At 36.7% G+C, this 20,607-nt stretch overlaps 1 protein-coding gene and 1 pseudogene across 3 annotated transcripts in view; one reads left to right on the top strand and one right to left on the bottom strand.

Moving 5' to 3' along the window:
* The window catches only part of TEC (tec protein tyrosine kinase), a 130,821-nt gene that overhangs the window by 54,025 nt on the left and 56,189 nt on the right, over window positions 1–20,607 (top strand). The window lies entirely within an intron of this gene.
* On the bottom strand, window positions 1,876–1,994 carry LOC120588534 (uncharacterized; annotated as a pseudogene).

Genomic DNA, 20,607 nt, shown 5'->3' with positions numbered 1-20,607 from the left:
TCTTAGAAATCTTTGAAGCTACTTCTGTAATTAGTGGTTTCTGTTAAGTGTTTGTTGATGAGGATAGGCATGATAGCCTTACCCTAGAGAGGCAGTTAAAAAAGAGACCAAATTTTCTGAGTAAAGGAAACTTTGGTGGTAAAAGTATAGACTATATTGATTTGGAGGGCGGTGAATGTTAGGAAGGAGTTGGGGAAACCCTTTGTTTATCCAAGGATTGAAGTATGAGCAATGTTTTTTTATTTTTTATTTTTTTCCAGCTTTATTTAAGTAGGATTGTGTATATTTAAAGTGTACAATGTGATGTTTTGACATATATTGTGAAATTATTATTACGATCAAGCTCATTAACATAGCTGTCACCTCACATGGTTACTTTTTTTCTTCCCCGTGCTAAAAATACTCAAGATCTGGAGTATGAGGAATATTGGGCAGAGAAAGCCCATTCCATGTAGAGGGAACAGCATGTGTAAAGGCCCTGGGGCGGAAGGGGGCTTGGTGTGTTTTTGGAACTGTTTTGTTCTACATATATATTATATATAATATACATACATAATATACATATATATAATAATTACCCATGCATTGAGTAATTTTTTAGTAATAAAAAAGAATCAATTTTTCATTTGTGGAGAATGAGGATAAGGAGATATTTGTTTGAGGTCACCTAGTAAGCCAGTTGTTTGTTAAACATGGGCCAAAACTCAGATCTGAATGTTTCTGTATCAGCCTCTGATTGCATTGCCTTAGTTTTGGAAAGGATGTGCTTGGGTTGCCTAAGTAGGTGAGAACAGCTTAAATAATACGGTTGTACACACAATGGATACCATCTAATGACTATTCAGACCCCTTTGCTTAAAAATACTTGTCACTTTTCTGCCTTTGAAGCTTCGCTCTTGCTGTGCCTAACAGTTCTTCTATCTTCTATTTATCCAAGTCCCATCTCAAGTCCTCTTAAGTGGAGACCTTTTTCATTTTTCTGGTTATATGTGTTATTATTGCCTTTTTTCTCACCAACTACATCATAATCTTGAGGGCAGAGGCTGTTGCCTTATAATTTAAACATATCACACTACACCTTGCACCTGTTAGGTCCTCCAAAAGGTTTTGTTGGTAGTAATTACAATGGCGATGATCAGTATTTGAGGAAGCAAAAAGATCTTTAAAGAATGTACTGTACTTCTGAGATAAATATTATATTTTGATTACTACCTCAGAAAATTAAAAACGTTACTGCCTTTTTACCAAAGCTCTTCATTTACTTATTTTTTTTAATCTTAGAGAACTAATATTGTTTTCCATAATATTTGCATGATTCCACATTGGTAAACACCTGGAATGAAAAATTGCACAAAATATATGCAATATAGTTGTTTGTTAATTAAAATAATGTAAGTAAGAGACTTAAATGAAATCTTTAGTGATTAATAATAGATTGTGGGAAAGGAATTTACCCCCCATTATCTTAGTTGTATGAGAAAACGTTTTTCCATTCTGTCTTTATTCCAAGTAATCACATAGGATAGCTGTTCCTTAATTTTATTTGTCACTGTGAAAAGTAACACGGATAGGTGTAAGTCCCTGCTGGTGAGATTGTAACATGTGAATTTTGCTCCTTTTAGAGAAATACATATATTGTTTTATATGTATATGTATACCTCTATGTATACTTATATTTCCTGGTAGAAAAGAGTCTATACACTTTTATTTGTTATATAAGACTCAGATCACTTGTTTTAGTTTATTCGTCATTTGTGCAACAAAGATTTAGTGAGTATGCACGGTATGCTAGGGTGGAGGAATTAAAAGATCAATGGTTCTGGCTTTGTTAAGTTTACAGTCTGATTAAGCAATCTACTTTTTTTTATTTTTAAACGCCTACGGCACGTGGTCTTCCTAGGTGGTCTCCCATCCAAATACTAACCAGGCCTGACCCTGCTTAGCTTGCGAGATCAAATGGGATTGGGCACGTTCAGGGTGGCATGGCTGTAGACGCAATTTACCTTTATGGGTTCATAATTGCAGACTTTCTTATACTGCATCCAGTCTGTTGTGGAGGTGGCTTCTTGAGACCTGGAGTTCTTATTCTTATATGCCACTACTGTTTGCACTTGCTCATGCATTTCTGGATTACTTGGGACTCTTAACTTCACTGGCCCTTGGCTTTCTGGGTGTAATTCGGGTGGTTGTACCTCCAGGATTTCAAGATTTTCTTCTGTTCTTAAAATTTTCATAGAATAGATTTCACAAAAGTACAGGCGTTTTGCATACGTACTTGCCATGCTCTGTTCTCCTTAGCATCTCCGTAAAGTGTATCTGTAGATAATTAACAAATTTGTCCACCATGTATTTTACAAGTGAAGAATGTGAAGGACAACCAAGTCAAGCTCTTTCTCTGAAGTGACATTTCATTTGACTGGGCGAACTAAAATGTCTTATCTTTCTGGCTAGTGTGCTGTTAAACCACATTGTGCTACTTCCTACAAAGGGGACTTCCTTAAACAGAAACTTCACTACCACCTCTATATATGTTTCCTTCCTCCTTCCCTTCTAAGGCTTTATATAGCAGACTTTAAAAAGGGTATTCCTTAACAGTTGTTGATTTGTGTGTGTTTTTTCATTACTGTGCCTATGTGAGGTGGTGGGAGCCCTTGTATTTTCAGTAAATTGGAGTTGTGCAGAAAAGAGACCTACAGAAAGAAAAATTTTTTTCTGTGAATGCTTATGTGAAAGAGGTTTAAAGAGTTATAGTATACTTAGGTTGAAACTCTTAAGAACTTCAAAGTGAGTTTGGTTAAGTATTAATGATTCTTTACCGAGAAAACTCACAAGTCAATGAAAGATGAACTTATTACATTCATAATCTCTCCTAACAGTAGAGAACAATGTCACAGTTGAAAAAGACCCTGTAAATCTACTGTTGTAACTTACTAAATTAGTTTAACATTTTTTAAAATAGTAAAGTAAGCTGAGTTTTAGGTTAACTCAATCCTGGCTAGGATTAATTATAGTACAATATCAAAATCAATGGTAGAGATTTGAATTTTCTTGGAATAAGGTGAGTATCTTGATGCTAAATATCAAATATGCAATTCGGAATTTATTTTAAATACAAGGTCATTCCTTTATTTTCAGAAATCATACATAATTACTTTCTAAAGATAGGTGTTATAACTAAAATATCTGTAGGAAATAAGACCAATACCCACTGGATGAGATGTTTTTCTTGAGGTTCTAGAACCAGCTTATCAGCAGTTTTCTGCTCCTTCTTCATTCTAGGTAACTTCAGTTGTGGTCTAAGGTCCACCTCTGAGTTTATAGGATTTCCGTGAGTTAGAGAGTAGACTGTGAATTCTGGAGCCAGGTTTTCTGGTTTCAAATCCTAAATTTGTTGCTTATTAGCTGTGACCTTGGACAAGGTACTTAATCTCTCTGTGCCTCAGTTTCCTCACCTTTAAACTGGGGCAAATACTAGTATTTCCCTCTGGTTTTAATGAGGAGTAAATGAATAGGAAGGAGTTAGGACGGTTCTTGGCATGCAGAAAGTACCACTCTAAGTATCAGTGGCTATTATTATCATAGGTAGGTTGCATTCTTGCCCACTTTTGTCTTTCTTTGTATAACGTGTTTCAGAGTTTCTATTCTTGTGTCTGGCTTTTCCTAAATATAGAAATTATTGCAATAAGCATAACTCTTTCATTCTCCCAGGAGGTCATTAATACAGGTGATTCGCTCTTTAAATTGATCACTGTTGCTTGTTATGTTGTGTTTTGGTAGCTGGCGGAAATGCATACCTCAGAGTAGGGCTGTTTTGCATTCTCAGCATCTCTGAGTCTGTGCTGGTGGAACTCTTGGGGGCCATCTGCTCTGGATGCTTTTCTCTGGATGTTTATCTGTGGGGCACATGACAAGGTCCAGATTGTGCTAAACTTGGTGTTGCTTCAGTGGTACATTTTTATAACACCAGAGGTAGATCTCCCTTGAATCGCATTAACGAAAAGTAAGCATTAGAGCCTTTCAATTCCACAGCCCTTTCTAAGGCTCCTGGAAGGGCCCTAGCAATTTTGTTTCATAATTTTGCACTTGAAAAAAGAGAACCTTCTCCCCAAAGTGTATAAGTGTCAGGTCACTCAAAACCTAGATCTACCTCAGCAGAGCATGTGAGACTTTATTTGTTCTCATATCTGATAATATCTATAAATTCTGCCAGTGAAATGCTTCCAAGCATCTTCACTGTAAAACAGCTTAAGAAACGAGCACACTTATAACTGGTTTATGTTCCTAAGAGTCTTCTTTTTCAGAGCAAAGTGGTTTATATCTACTATGATCTGCTAAACTTATTTCCCTTTAATAGTTAGAGTTGTTTTTTAAAGTCCTGTACTTTTCTTGTTAAATGTATTCTTGAGTATTTTATGGTTGTAGTTACTCTTGTGACTAAGTTATTTTTCATGACATGTTTGTAGTAATTAGATATTGTTGATATATGATCAAGCTGTTTACTTTTACAAATTTTGCAATCAACCAATATACTATGCTATTTCTAAATATTACATAAAGACATAATATTCTATTCTCAACTTTGCTATAAAGGGATTGTTTCTTATTAAATTTAATCCAAATTATGAAAAGAAAACAGTGAAAAATATTAGGAAAACTAAAAAATTTAAATCTTAAACGGGAACACTCAAAAGCATGGGATTAAATCTTTCTTTGCTGAGAAAGTTATTAACTATGTGTGCTGAGGGGAAGTATTGATGGGGGTTGGTGGAGGAACGTACATAACCAATAACATTAAACTTTCTGAATCAACTGAATTATAAAGTTTGGATGTAGAGAAACCTAGATTTATCATGTGTAACTGCTACCAGTAGTGGGGTAATAGGGTTCAACCCCAGGCCATGTGACTTGGAAGGCCCCCACAGACTTTGCTCTGATTTCTTAGCCAAAAAAATATTTTTATTTTCTCGAATTAATTAATTTAACACAATATTTTAAGTGCCTACTTTGTGACAGATACTGTTCTAGGCTCTGGGGACTTAAGAGCAAATGTATAGTTCTTATGCAATTTACCTTCTAGTGGAGAAAGACAGTGCACCCAATAAATATCTCCCTGCCACAAAGAAAAGGAAAGCAGGATTGGAGGGGTGGGGACTTACATGCTTCTGTTTGTTTTTTGTAGGTGCTCAGGGAATGAAGACCTTAGGAAGAGCAAGGCAGGCCACTTAGAAGCCTGGAGGAGGAAGTCCTAACAGGGAAGCCAGGAATGCAGGCCCTCAGGGAGGCAGTGGGTGCTTCTTTGCTTAAGGAACAGCAGAGAGGCTAAGGAGTTGAAGGAGAATAGAGTGGGACAAGGGTGAAGAGGCCAGAGACCTGGCAAGATCATGCGTGGATGGCTGTGTGGGACATGGAAAAGATTTTGGATTTTTTAAAATGTAATAGAAAGATTTTGGAGGGTTATGAGCAGGGAGTAACAAAGTTTGGCGCTCATATTCATGCATATCGGCACTGAGCGCAGTGGAACATGAACAAGCAGTTAGAAGGTTTAAGGTATAGTTATGGCTCTGCTAGTATGACCCTGGGGAAGCCAATCCAGTCGGTAACTCAGTTTCCACCCTAAATGAGGAAATTGAATTGTATGATCACTAGAATATCTTTCATGGCCAAATATAATTCTCATATCTTAAAATAGCTGTTGAACCTTCAGATATATTGGCAGTGGTTGTTGGCTATGTGGAATAGAAGAGGATACTTGCTCCTATCACTGTCTGCTCAGAATTTGGACCTTTCCTCTTCTCAGCTCTGAGCTTCACCCCTGCCTCTGGGTGACTACGTTCTCATGTATGTGTAGTTGTGTTTCACTGGTTTTTTTTTAATCTGTATTTCTCTGATTAGTAAAGAGGGTAAGCAACTCTACACATTTTCATTGTTCACTGGCATATACTACTCTCCATTGAAGAACTCATTTAGATGTTTTCCCTCTTTTTTTCTATTAGGTTTTCTATCTTTTCTTACTTGTTTTCACAACATATAAAATATATATTCTGAATCAAACCCATTGTCTGTGTATCCTTTGCAAATACTTGTTGGTACTGTGGCTTGTCTTGTAATTTTCTTAATGATATCTTTTTCTCTTGTGGTAAAATATACATAACAGCATTTACTATTGTAAGCATTTTAAAGTGTACAATTCAGTGACATTAAGTTCATTCACAATGTTGTACAACAGTCACGACTGTCTAGTTCTTTTTCATCACCCCAAACAGAAACCTCAAGAATGTCCCATGTGTACTTGAGAAGAATGTATGTTCTGTTGCTTTTGGATGGGATGTTCTGTATATATCTGTTAAGTCCATCTTGTCTAATGTGTCATTTAAGGTCAATGTTTCCTTATTGTGATTTCTTGTCTAGATGATCTACCCACTGATTAAGTAGTATCTTAAAATCCTCTACTATTATTGTATTGATGTCTGCTTGTCTCCTTAGCTCTGTTAATATTTGTTTTATATATTTAGGTACTTGTGCATTAGGGGTATAAATATTTACAAATGTTATATCCTCTAGTTGACCCTTGTATCATTATGTAATGCCCTTCTTTGCTTCTTAACTACAGTCTTTGTTTTAAAGTTAATTTTGTCTATTATAAGTATAGCTACCCTAGCTTTCTTTTATTTTTATTTGCCTCAAATTTCTTTTTCCATTCGTTCACTTTCAGTCTATGTCCTTACATTAAAAGTGATCTCTTGTAAGCAGCATATAGATGGTTCTTGTATTTTTTTTTTTTTTTTAATCTGTTCAGCAACTCTCTGTCTTTGGATGGGAGAATTTAGACCATTTACATTTAAAGCAATTGTTGTTTGATATGTACTTATTACCATTTTGTTAAATTTTTTTTGGCTGTTTTTGTAGTTCCTCTCTGTTCTTTTCTTCTTCCCTTGCTCTCTTCCTTTGTGGTTGATGACTTTCTTTAGTATGTTTATATTCTTTTCTCTTTACTTTTTATACATTTATTATAAGCTTTTGCTTTGTGTTTATCATATGGCTTACAATAACAACTTATATTACTAATAGTCTTTTAAGTTGATAATAAGTTTGATCAGTTGTAAAATTCAACATTTTTACTCCCCTCCAATGCTTTATGTTTTTGATGTCACACGTTACATCTTTTTTTTTTATCTTGTGTATCCCTTAACTAATAATTGTAACCATAGTTATTATTTATTACTTTTGTCTTTTAATCTTCATGTTAGCTTTATAAGTAATTAATCTACTGCCTTTACTATTTCTTTACCTATCCAGTAAATTTTTTTATTTCATATGTTTTTCTTATTACTAATTGGCACTCTTTTGGAATTAAAAATCTCCTGTAACATTTCTTGTAAGGCCAATTTAGTGGTGATGAATTTCTTTACCTTTTGATTGTCTGGAAAACTCTTTCTCTCTCTTTTAATTCTGAATAATTTTGCTAAGTAGACTGTTCTTATTGGAAATTTTTTTCTTTTAGCATTTTGAATATATATGGCACCACTCCCTTCCGGCCTGTAATGTTTCACCTTAAAAATGTTCTTGTAGTCTTATGAGGATTCCCTTGTATGCAATAAGTTGTTTTTCTCTGCTGCTTTTAAGAATCTTTTTTTTTTTTTGTTTTTAACTTTTGACATTTTAATTATAATATGGCTTGGTGTGAATCTCTTTGGGTTCATCTTTTTTGGATGTTTCGGGGCTTCTTGGGTCTCGATATCTGTTTTCTACCTCAGGTTAGGGAAATTTTCAGACCTCATTTCTTCAAATAATATCTGCCCCTTTCTATCTCTCTTCTCCTTTTTAAGCCCTATAACACAAATGTTAGTTTGTTTGATGTTGTCCTGTAGATCCCTTAAGTTATCTTCACTTTATTTCATTATTTTTTCTTTTTGCTGGTCTTGTTGGGTGAGTTCCACTGTTGCCGTGTCCAGCAAGTGGTAAATCCTGCCACGTCCAGCGTGGCCCCGGAAAATAAACCTGAGTGGGAACGATGGGAGATTGAGAGAAGAAAGAAGACAGAAAATGAGGTTCAGGAGGTCTGCTGCCCACTGATAATGGACAACGGCCCAGTTTTATTTTTGCAAGCTGCTTTTATACAAGAACATATTAGTTGGCATAAGCAGTTTCTCTTAGGCATAACAGTACTGTTTCTTCTACTTTTCCCAAGCCATATCTTCTCATGACCTTCAGCTTGTTTACCTGCCTGTGGATATGTTTATACTTTCTTGTTCTCAGGAGGAATCGGTGGAGGATTTGTGGAGGCGAAGTAACCCTTGGTCGCCTTCACAGTTTGCAAGGACCTTGTCAGCTTACAAACCTCTCTCTACAACTACAAACCGCTCTCCACACACTGCCTGGTCTTTGAGGTCACCGATCCCTTCTGCTTCATCTAGTCTGATGTTGAACTCCTCTAGTGTATTATTTTTCAGTTTATTTACTGTATTATTTAGCTCTGTGACTTCTATTTGGTACTTTCTTATATTTTCCTTCTTTCGTTGAAGTTCCCACTGTGTTTTTCCATTTTTCTCCTCAGTTCAGTGAGCAATTTTTTGAAATTACTTTGAGCTCTTTATCAGGCAAATTATTTATCTTCATTTTATTAAGTCCCCAAGTTTTATCCTTTTCTTTCATTTGGAATATAGTTCTTTGTTTCTTAATTTTGCTTGACTCTCTGTGTTGGCTTTTATGCATTAGATGAAACAACCACCTCTCCCAGACTTGAAGAAGTGGCCTTATGTAGGAGATGAACCTTGTCATCAACCTTGCCCCAGCTCTTGGTTGTCTCTCAAACCTTTGTGTTTGCCCAAGCATTCTAGTATATTTTTAATAGCTCTCAGTAGTTAAAGGTGTGCCCATACTTGTCAGTGTCCCAACGGTAGGATCTCAGCACCTGTATTCAAGCTGATTGTAGGCCACATTCACAAGCAGTGGCTTTTAAAAGTATGCAAATATATCCAGTCCTGTAGGACTGCAAACATGAACTCTGCTGGCCTCCAGAGCCAGGTGATCTGGGGGTGTCCTTTGGAGCTCCAGATGAGTGTATAAGCTATTCTCTTGGAGAAACTCTTTTCTGGGATAGATCACATGCTAGGCTACAAAACAAGTCTTAATAAATTTAAGAAGATTGAAGTCATATCAGGTATCTTTTCTGACCACAATGGCATGGAATTAAAAATCACACAGAAAAAACTTAACAGTTTACAAATGTGTGGAGGTTAAATAACATGCTACTAAACAACAAATGAGTCAAAGAAGAATTTAAAAGTGAAATAAAAAAATATCTTGAGACAAATGAAAATGGAACTATACCAGAATTTATGGGAGATAGTACAAGTTCCAAGAGGGAAATTCATAATGACAAATGCCTACTTTAAGAAACAAGAAAAATCTTAAACAACCTAACTTTATACTTTAAGGAACTAGAAAAAGAGAACAAACAAAGGTCAAAGTTAGTAGAAGGAAGGAAATAACAAAAATTAGAGCAGAAATAAGTGAAATAGAGACTAAAAAAGACAATAGAAAAGATCTTTGAAATTAAGAGCTGGTTCTTTGGAAACATAAACAAAGTTGACAAACCTGTATCTAGACTCACCAAGAAGAAAAGAGGACTCAAATATGTAAAATCAGAAATGAAAGAGAAGTTACAACTGATATCACAGACATACAAAGGGTCGTAGGAGACTAGCATGAACAATTATGTGCCAACAAATTGGACAACCTAGAAGAAATGGATAAATTCCTAGAAACATTCAATCTACGAAGACCGAATCATGAAAGCATAGAAAATGTGAACAGATTGATAGCAAGGAGATTGTATCAGTAATCAAAAACCTCCCAACACACAAAAGTCGAGGACCAGATGGCTTCACTGGTGAATTCTACGAAACATTCAAAGAAGAATTATTACTGATCCTTTTTAAACTCTTCCGAAAAACAGAAGAGAAAGGAACTCTTCAAAACTCATTGTACAGGTCCAGCATTAGCGCGATACCAAAACCAGACAGGGATATTATAAGAAAAGAAAATTACAGGCTAATAGCCCTGATGAACATAAATGCAACAACCCTCAACAAAATATTAGCAAACCAAATTCAACAATACATTAAAAGGACCATACATCATGATCAAGTGGTATTTATTCCAGGGATGCAAGGATGGTTCAACATCTGCATATTGGTGTGATGCACCACATCAACAAAATAAAGGATAAAATCATATGACCATCACACCTAACATCTTACTCAGTGGGGAAAAACTGAAAGCGTTTTCCCTAAGATCAGGAAGAGACAAGAATGTTCACTATCGCTACTTTTATTCAACATAGTATTGGAAGTCCTAGCCAGAAGAATTAAGCAAGAAAAAGAAACAAAAGGTATCCAAATTAGAAAAAAAGAAGTAAGACTGTCACCGTTTGCAGACAACATGATATTATATATAGAAAACCCTAAAGACTCCATCAAAAAATTGTTAGAACTAGTGAATAAATTCAAAAAAGTTGCAGGATACAAAATGAATACACAAAAATCAGTTATATTCCTATACACTAATAATAAGTTATCAGAAAGAGAAATTAAGTAAACAGTCTCATTTACAATTGCATAAAAAAGAAGAAAATAAAATGTTGGAATAAATGTAACCAAGGAGGCGAAAGACCTGTTTACTGAAAACTATAACTATTTGTGTTCGTAATTGGTAGAATTAATATTATTAGAATGTCCATAATACCCAAAGCGATCTACATATTCAGTGCAATCCCTACCAAAATTCCAATGGCATTTTTCACAGAAATAGAATGAACAGACCTAAAATTTATGTGGAATCCTAAAAGACCCTGAATAGCCAAAGCAATCTTGAGAAAGAAGAACAAAGCTGGTAGCTTCATGCTCCCTGACTTCAAACTGTATTCCAAAGCAATAGTAATTAAAACAATGTGTAATAGGCATAAAAACAGACACAGAACAATGAAGCAAAGTAGAGAACCCAGAAATAAACCCATGCATATGTGATCAATTAATTTACCACGAAGGAGTCAAGAATATACAATGGGGAAAGGACGATTTCTTAAATAAATGGTGTTGGGGGAACTGGACAGCCACATGCAAAAAAACACAAAAAACAAAAAAACTGGACCACTATTTTATACCATACACAGAAATTAACTCAAAATGGATTAAAGACTTGAATATAAAACCTAAAACCATAAAACTCCTAGAAGAAAACATAGGCATAAGTTCCTTGACATAAGTCTTGGTGATTATTTTTCAAATCTGACACCAAAAGAAAAGGCAACAAAAGCAAAAATAAACAAATGGGACTCCATCAACTAAAAAGCTTCTGCAGAGCAAAGGAAACCATCAATACAATGAAAAAGGCAACCTGATGAATGGGAGAAAATATTTATAAATTATATATATGATACAGGTTAATGTAAAAAATATATAAAGCACTCATACAACTCAATAGCAAAAAAAATACAAAGAAAACCCAATTAATTTAAAAATAGGGAGAAGATATCAATAGACATTTTTCCAAAGAAGACATACAGATGACCAACGGGTACATGAAAAAGTGCTCAACATCACTAATTATCAGGGAAATGCACATCGAAACCACAATGAGATATCACTTCATCCCTGTTAGTATGGCTGTTATAAAAAAGACAAGAAATAACAAGTATTGGCAAAGATGTGGAGAAAGGAAACTCTTGTGCACTGGAAAGCTGTGTGGAGGTTCCTCAAAAAATTAAAATAGAACTTTCTGATGATCCAGCAATTCCATTTCTGTATTTATCTGAAAAAAATGAAACCACTAACTCAGAAAGATATGTGCACCCCCCCCATTGCATTTATTGCTATTTATTGCAACATTGTTTATAGTAGCCAAGATATGGAAATAGTATAAATGTCTACCAATGGGAGACTGGATAAAGACGTGTGTGTGTGTGTGTGTGTGTATATTTATATGTGTATGTGTATGTATATGTGTATATATGTATGTATTATTCAGGCATAAAAAACAATGAAATCATGTAATTTTGACAATATATATGGACTTTGAGGGCACTGTGTTAAGTGAAATAAATCAGTCAGAGAAAGATAATTATCATATGAACTCTCTTATATATGGAATCTTAAAAAAAAACAAACACACAAGCTGATAGATACAGAAAACAAATTGGTGGTTGCCAGAGGTGGGTTTGGGGGTGGGAGAAATGAGTGAATGGGGAATTAATATTTTAGAAAGTTAAAAAGCAAAGTGATCAGGGGCAAAAAAGAAAGATATCACAATACAACTTAGAATTCATAGTTTCCCTCATTTTACAATAAATTTATAAATTTACTAAAGCATCTTTTGAAAGTAAAAGTGAGCTGCTTCACATACATTCTGAGGTAATCCCTTGGTTCCTAAATTGCGATAAAATTTTCTCAGCCCTAAGATTCATAAAGATTGCACAGAAGAAACTTAAATGGTGCTTACTTAGCATGTTAACATGTAGCTTTCATTTCCTCCACTAGAAATATTTTGTTTTGTTTTTATTTAGAAAGAAGTTTAATTAGTTTTTTTGCTAATAGTTTCTATTCCATGATATTAAATTACTAAACTCTACACATAACATCCTGCACTTCTACCTGTAGCTTTTGATAGTTTCTAAGACTATCAGTATAAGACTGGGGAGGAAGCAAACTGGGGTCTAATGCTTTTTTGTTCTGGAGTACCAGAGTCACATAATTACTCTGAACCTTAATTTTGTGCTTAAAAAGGGGGACGAGTAACCTCTGCCTTACTTATTTCACACAGTTGTAAAAATCTAATTAAAAGTGGTGGTAAAGACATTTCGTATCTTTAAAATAATTAGTTATCATTATTACTTAATGCTAATTTGATTGCCATTATCTATAAATCATCTGAAAAGTTGGAAAATATTAGATCATATAAATCCAAATAGCAAAAATTACATAATTAACACCGGAAAAGCTGCATATCGCTTTGGTTATTCCTCAGAACAAACAAAAAAGCAGCGAGAAACTAACACGAGGGTCACTCAGATGTTTAAAGGGACAGACTGCTAGCATAAAGGAAGAGGCATTATAGAATCTTAATGACTGATGCAAGGCCAAGAAAGAAAAGCAATGGATCTTAAAAAAAAAAAAAAAAGCAGTCACTCCCCATCCTCCATCCCCCGAGCGCTGGCAACCACCAATCTACTTCCTGTTTCTTTGGATTTGTCTATTCTGGATAATTCATATGTAGAATCATACAGCGTGTTACCTTTTGTGACTGGCTTCTTTTATCGTCATATTTCAAGGTTCATTCATGTTGTAGCCTTAATCAGTACCTCATTCCTTTTTATAAGTAAATAATATTCCATTGTGGTGGGTATACCACATTTTGTTTATTATCTGTTGATGGACAGTTGGGTTGTTTCTACCTTTTGGCTATTTAAAATAGAACTGCTATGAATATTCATATAGAAATTTTTGTTTGGATATGTTTTCATATCTCTTGCTGGATCATTGGTAATTGTGTTTAACGTTTTGAGGACTTGTGAGACTGCTTTCCAGAGGGGGCTGTGACATTTTATACTACCACCAGGACCGTATGAGGATTTCAATTTCCTCACATTCTTCATAAGACGTCTTATTATCTCTTTTGTTCATTCTAGCCAGTCCTAGTTGGTATGAATTAGTATCTCATTGTTTTTTTTGAGGAGGGTGTATTTTTATTTATTTATTTATCTAAATTTTATTTTATTATTAGTTTCATATATACAGTACATTGGTTAGACATTTATATAGTTTATAAAATGATCCCCCTAATTGTTCTTTCTCTCCTCTGGCTGTCTACCTATTACATTAATGCTAACTGCATTCCCTATGCTGTGCTCCCCATCCCTGTGGCCGTCTACCAACTACTCATTTGTACTATTTTAATTCTTCACCCCATTCTCCCAGCCCCCTAAACCTCCGCCCCTCAGTCCGTCACCAGATTGTCCTCTATATTTGTGAGTCTGCTTTTGATTAGTTTGTTCTTTTTGTTACTTAGATTCTGTATATAAGTGAAAGCATATGATATTTATCTTTGTCTGACTTATTTCACTCAGCATAGTAACCTCTAGGTCCATCCATGTCATTGCAAGTGGTAAGATTTAATTATTTTTAATGGCTGAGTAATATTCCATTGTATACAGAACCATAACTTCTTTATCCAATCGTCTGTTGATGGACATTTAGGTTGCTTCCATATCTTAGCTATTAGAAATTGTGCTGCCATGAACATAGAGGTGCATAGATCTTTATGAGTTATTGTTTTAGTTTTCTTTGGATAAATACCCAGAAGTGCAATTGCTAGGTCAAAAGGTATATCCATTTTTAATTTTTTGAGAAACTTCCAGACTATTTTCCATAGCGGCTGAACCAGTTTGCAATCCCACCAACAGTATATGCGGGATCCCTTTTCTCCTCATCGTCGCCAACACTTGTTCTTTGATTTATTGATGATAGCCATTTTGGCAGGTGTGAGGTGATATCTCATTGTGGTTTTAATTTGCATTTCTCTGATGATATTTTTGATTTGAATTTCCCTTATGGCCAATAATGTTGAGCATCTTTTCATGTAGCCTGTTTATTCTTAAAATGCATGTATGCTTGCTGTCTTTGGTTAGGCAACAAAACGTTTCTGACAGGAACTTTGTCTTTATTTGATTTTTTTTAATGAAGGGAACAGTGGTGTGGTAGCAAATGTTTTGCAACTGGGAGTCAAAGGAGAAGCCCTGATTTTTAGCGTTTGCCAATTTCCATGGTGTAAGTAGTCCCACCATGGCAAATTTCTGGCCACCAACATGACTTTGAAAGTAGAGCAGAGAAATGATGCACAGAGTAGACTCTCATGAGCTCACATGAGCTGACTCCATCATATCAGTGGAAAGGAGGAATGGCGAAGTGAGCCTCCTTGAAGCTGCCAGGTATTGTGCAGGCTGGGCACTGCACAACTGTAGTGGTGCCATTCACATGTTAGTCTAAAGAGAAAAGAATATGGTATTTATTGATTGTCTACCACATATTTAATCTTCACCATAATCATCTTCTGAGGCAAGTTTTCCTGTCTTATTCCCAGAGAAATCCAAGGCTTAGTGAACTTAACTAACTCCGTGATCCACAGCTAGTAAGTGTTAAAGTTGGCTCCATCATTCAATTTAATTGCTAGGGGCACTCACAGGACTCAGCATACTGTTATATATTCATGACTATTATTTATTACAGCAAAAGGAGACAAAGCAAAATCAGCAGAGGGAAAAGGCACATGGGCTGAAGTCTGGAGGAAATCAGACACCAGCTTGTAGGAGTCCTTTCTCAGTGGAGTCACATAGGACATACTTAAAACCTCCAGCAATGAGTTGTGACAATACATGTGAAATGTTACTTACCAGAAAGCTCATAGAGACTCAATGCCCAAAGTTTTTTTTTATTAGGGACCAGTTGGTTATATAGGCACCCTCTGCCTAGAATATACCCAAATTCTACTTTCCAGAAGGAAAAGCAGATTTCAGTATAAACCATGTTGTTTGCACAAACAGTTTAGGCATAATTAGCTGTTCTTGTCAATGCTAGAAACAGTTGGAACTTTCCTAAAATCCAAATTCCCCGATGCCAGTCAAGGCCAACTGTAGAAAGGCAATTAAGCCTTTCTAAGAATAGCTTCAGGCCTGCTGTGTTAACTCTTTTCTGCACACTAACCAAGGGCAAAAATAGGAAAGAAAATTGAAAAAGGACAGAGACCATGTCTGCTTATCATTCCCTCTTCCCCTCCCTGTGCCTGCACAGAACTTGATACATGGTGGGCTTCTAATAATGGCTTGCTGAGTTGTGCAGATGCTCATTTATACTCAGCCCCTGAGTTTGTGCCATCTGCAAAGCCTCTGTGCTGGAAAAGTGCTCACAAAGCCTCTGGGTTAACCCAGAACCTCCAAATCATGATTAATTATGACTGCTTAGCCCAAACATCTCAGTGTAGCTTCATAACTCCAACTCTGAATTCTCAGTGACTTTTCACTCTTAAAAGGCCTTCATTTGAAACACCGCAGTCTACTTGTATCTTCAGTGGAAATACTGGTTCTTTTCTTCCAGTGCCCCAGACACACCGTCTCAGATGTACTTTTACATTGATGAACTCTTACTAAAAATGGAACAGTTTCCTCCACCTGACGTCCTGTGTGTCTGGGTCACATGTTGGGGTCGCATCTTCCTTTGTTCTCATGGGCAGAGTCTGACTGAATGGTCTGTACTATATCCAGTTGTCACAGCATATTCAAGGGGGCTCTGTGTTAGAGGAACAGTTTTGGAAAAGAGCAGACCAGGGTACCACAAACCGACTAAAACCCAGGTTTCTTTTATTGAGTTACCAGACATACCAGTTAAAGAGAAGAAAAACAACTCACCTTCCCTTTGACCAGTTACCTCAGTTCTCAAGTGAAATAGAAATTATTTTCCTGCCTATGGCTTTGCATAATTATTTTTCCACTAATTACTTTAGTGTAATGGCTAGAAATGTTCTTTTTTAGAGTTAAGAAAAGCAGATTTTTCTGACTAAACAAGAAGCATTGGTTCTAATGTCAGATGACCAGTGTTCAAATACCGGGCTCTGTCACTTACTAGCTTATATGATGCTGGGCAAGTGAACTTAACCACTTAATGCCTAAATGTCCTCATCTGTGAAATGGGATAATAATAGTTACTATCTCATAGGGTTGTTGTAGGGATCAGTTGAGAGAATGTGTTTAAAACATGCATTAACTGAATTTAAAGCAAAATTTGCCATATAGTGAGCCTTGAAGAAAAATTAGTAATATTGCTGTTATATTATTGTTAACCCTTGGTATATAAATACTCATTCTTTCTTTTTGACTCTTCATGCTGATTTGAGTAAATAAAATCCCTTACCCTCTAGAGCAGTGGTCGCCAACCTTTTTGGCACCAGGGACTGGTGCTCCTATGAGAATCTAATGCCTGATGATCTGAGGTGGAGCTGAGGTGGTGTGGCTAGCGCCGGGGAGCGGCTGCAAATACAGATGAAGCTTCGCTCACTTGCTTGCTCACCTGCCACTCACCTCCTACTGTGTGGCCCGGTTCCTAACAGGCCACGGACTGGTACTGGTCTGCAGCCCAGGAGTTGGGGACCCCTGCTCTAGATAAGTGTTTGAAAGAATTCCACTGTGGTGAGTGAAAGCTTGTCTCCCTTAAAGCAAGCCACTGAGTGCTAGAATCAGGCACCTGGTGTTCCACCTGTGACTGTCTCTGATTCTGTGAACTAAGGAACCACTGAGTGGGTTCTTGGTTCTCAGGATGGCAGGGCGAGGGGATGAGATGATTTCTCCTCCTCCACCCCTGGAATGCAGGCCCCTCCAAAGTCTCTCCAGTCTGAGAGTCTCTTCCCACCACACCAGCCTCCCAGAACACCCCGTCCCCTTCTCCTCTTTCCTTATCTTCCCCTTGGCCTGTTTGTGTCTCGTAGATCCCACTTCCTTGTTCTTACAATCCAGACAGTTAGTAACCTCCCCGAGCCTTTTTGGTTCGTGCAGCGAATAATTGGCACTTATTTCCTCAAGTGAACTTCATGGTTTTCCTGCTTCCTTTCTAGCTGCTTTTCCTTGTCTCCTTCAAGAGTTGGTGTTCCTCAAGTTTCTGTTCTAGGGCCTCTTTCCTCCCTTTGCACTTGCCTTAGAGTGCACCATCCATTCCAGTGGCTTTGAGTTGTCATCTGTGTGCTGATAACTTCTCCGATCTATATTTCCCAGCCTGATATCTTTTCTGAGGTCTAAGAGTTTTCACAGGCAACTCAAATTCAAAATGTCTGAGAAGAAACTCAAGAGGTCCCCCACCATCTCTAGCTCGATAATTGTACCATGGTCTACTCAGCTGTTTGTGCTAGAAACCTGGGAGTTAGTCTAAACCTACCCCTGTCCATCACCCTTTCTCATGTTTGGACTCTCAACAGGTTTTGTTGATTCTGTGTCCTAAATATATTTCAGTCCTGACACTCTTCACCATCTCTACCACCAACATGATCCAAGCCACCACTGCCTCTTCTTGGGTGAATACAGTAGCCTCTGTATCAGTTAGGATTGAGTTAGGCTACATATCATATAAAACCACTAAATAATAGTAGCTTAAACAAAAAAATATATTTTTTTTCTCTTTCAATGTGAAGGGAAAAAAAGAAAAAGACTGGAGTCAGGCTGTCCTGGACTGGTATGGTGGATCCAACTTAGGGATCTTGGATCCTGTCTTTTCCTTCCATCATCCTAGCGTATGTCTTTTATTTTGGCTCAGGATGGCTGCTGGAGCTCCAGCCATCTTGTCTGAATTACAGGCTGGATGAAGGAAGAAAGACAGAAAAGAAGGGACTTCTCCCACCTGAGTCAACTCCCTTTAACAGCCTTCTCTTATGTTCCACACAAAACTTCTGCCTATATCTTACTGACTAGTACTTAACCACATGGCCATACTTAACCGTGGAGGGAGCTCAGAAAATGGTCATTTATTCTGAGTATCAGTGTGCCCAACTTAAAAGTCAGGGTTCTGTTACTGATGAGAAGTTGATATGGCGAGTAGCCAACCAGAAATCTCTGCCACCTAATAGGCTCCTGCCCACAGTGATTTTAAAACAAACAAACAAACAAACAAACGAAAAACACAAGTATGATCATGTCCCTCTCCTGCTTAATTTAAAATCCTTCAGGAGTTTCTCATTATCCCCATGAGTCCTCATGGCCTATGGTCCAGCAGCCTTTCCACCTGTCTGCATCAATCTCCAATTCCTCCTCTTCCTCATTTCCAGCCTTCCTGCTCACCGGTCATTCTGTTCCCATAAGGCACCCGGCTCCCTTCCACCATGGAGCATGTACTTAGCTATGTCCTCTGTCTGGAATCCATGTTTCTCCTCCCTTGACCGACTAACTTCAACTTCTGGTTTCAGCTTAAATGTCACTTCCTCAGTACCTCTCTGATCTTCCAGGTTATATTAGTTTTCCTGGTATAACATCATTGCGTGCTTTTACTTCGTACCACCTATCTCCGTTTAATAAATTATTAGTACAATTATTTTTTTCTGCCACTGCCCCTCTCATCTGTAAGCTTCATGAAGCAGATGAAGGCATCACTTAGCCCAGTACTTAACCGATAGTAAATAATAAATGATTGTTGAATGACAGAATGGGATCCAGGTTCAAGGACGAATAGGATGGATTTATTCTGAATCATATTAAAGAGATGTAAGTGAAAGACATAAGGAGAGATGTCTCGTTAGGTAGTCAGAGTTACAGAATCTGTACAAGTGAGAAGCTGAGATTAGAGAAGTAAATTTGAAATAATCAGATTTAGTTCATTTAATGCTGTAGATCCTATAAGGAGGCATTTTCCTGAGGGGGATGTGCTGTGCGCTTTGAAACCAGATGAGTCTGTTCTAAATTCTGGATCTGTCATTTACCAGCTGTGACTTTGGGCAGTTGCTAAAGCTCTTTGAGTCTCAGTTTCTTTATCTGTAAATGGAGAAAATATCTACCCTGCTGGATCATTTGTATGCAGACAGAATATTACAAATTCTTCTGTCTGGTTCAAAAAGCAATTTAAGAAGGAAGGTATTCCTACTTTAAAAACAGAGACAATTGGAAAACATACTCTTTTTATCATTTCTTGGTCATCCTGAACGCACACTCTTTTGCACAGTGAAAATCAAGGTGTTGCCTTCTGGGCTTAGGAACAGAAGGGCTTGGGGGCCTTTTATAGCCTTTTTTTTTTTTTAAATTTACCAAATACTTCTAAATTGCTTACCATGTATATGTATGATCTTAATGTGCTTTGCAAGTATTAATTTTAATCCTCTTAACTTTATAAATTAAATGCAGTTATCCTTCCCATTTTACAGATGAGGAAACTGGAGGACAGAGAGGTTGAGTGCCTAGCCCAAGTTATAGAGCCAGTAGGTGGCAGAGCCCAGGACCCAGCCTAGGCTGTCTGGTTCTTGAGCCCTGAACCATCACACTGCACTGCTTCTGGGTAATTTTGTAATAATTTTTGGCTGGCTAAATTGTATATTTACATAGGATCAGATTTACATTAATCTGTATATTCACCAGAACGTGAAGCCCCAAAGAAAGTTTAACAAACAGGTAAAAGTATGTCTTTGTAGTATTATTATTATACCTCAAAGGAAGAGAAATTTTTAACCAAAGGTGCTTTCTGCTATTGTGAGTTACCAGAGATCAACTGTTTCTAACGTTAAAAGGAAGTTCTAATACAGTCATTTGCTGATTCAGTATTGGTTTCATACTGTAAGGCAGCTAAAATAACAGCTTCAAAGGCTAAAAATAGTACAGTCACATGAAGCATTAACCGTCTTTTTTAAAAACAGAATTGTAAGACCCATGAAATAAAGGTTAATCTTTTTTTCTGGTTGAAGAATGGATGTCCTCCTGTAATTTCAGGGAACTGATATTTGCCATGGTCCAAGGAAAAATCTCATTATGTTATTTTATTTTATAAGACACAGTCAAATTTGACATCAACTCTCAGATGGTCTTTCCTGGAGTCT

The sequence above is a fragment of the Pteropus medius genome, unplaced genomic scaffold, assembly GCF_902729225.1.
Source record: "Pteropus medius unplaced genomic scaffold, Ma_sr-lr_union100, whole genome shotgun sequence".
NCBI lineage: Eukaryota > Metazoa > Chordata > Mammalia > Chiroptera > Pteropodidae > Pteropus > Pteropus medius.
The sequence above is the reverse complement of the archived record's forward strand: the minus strand, read 5'-3'. Positions and strand labels throughout refer to the sequence as shown.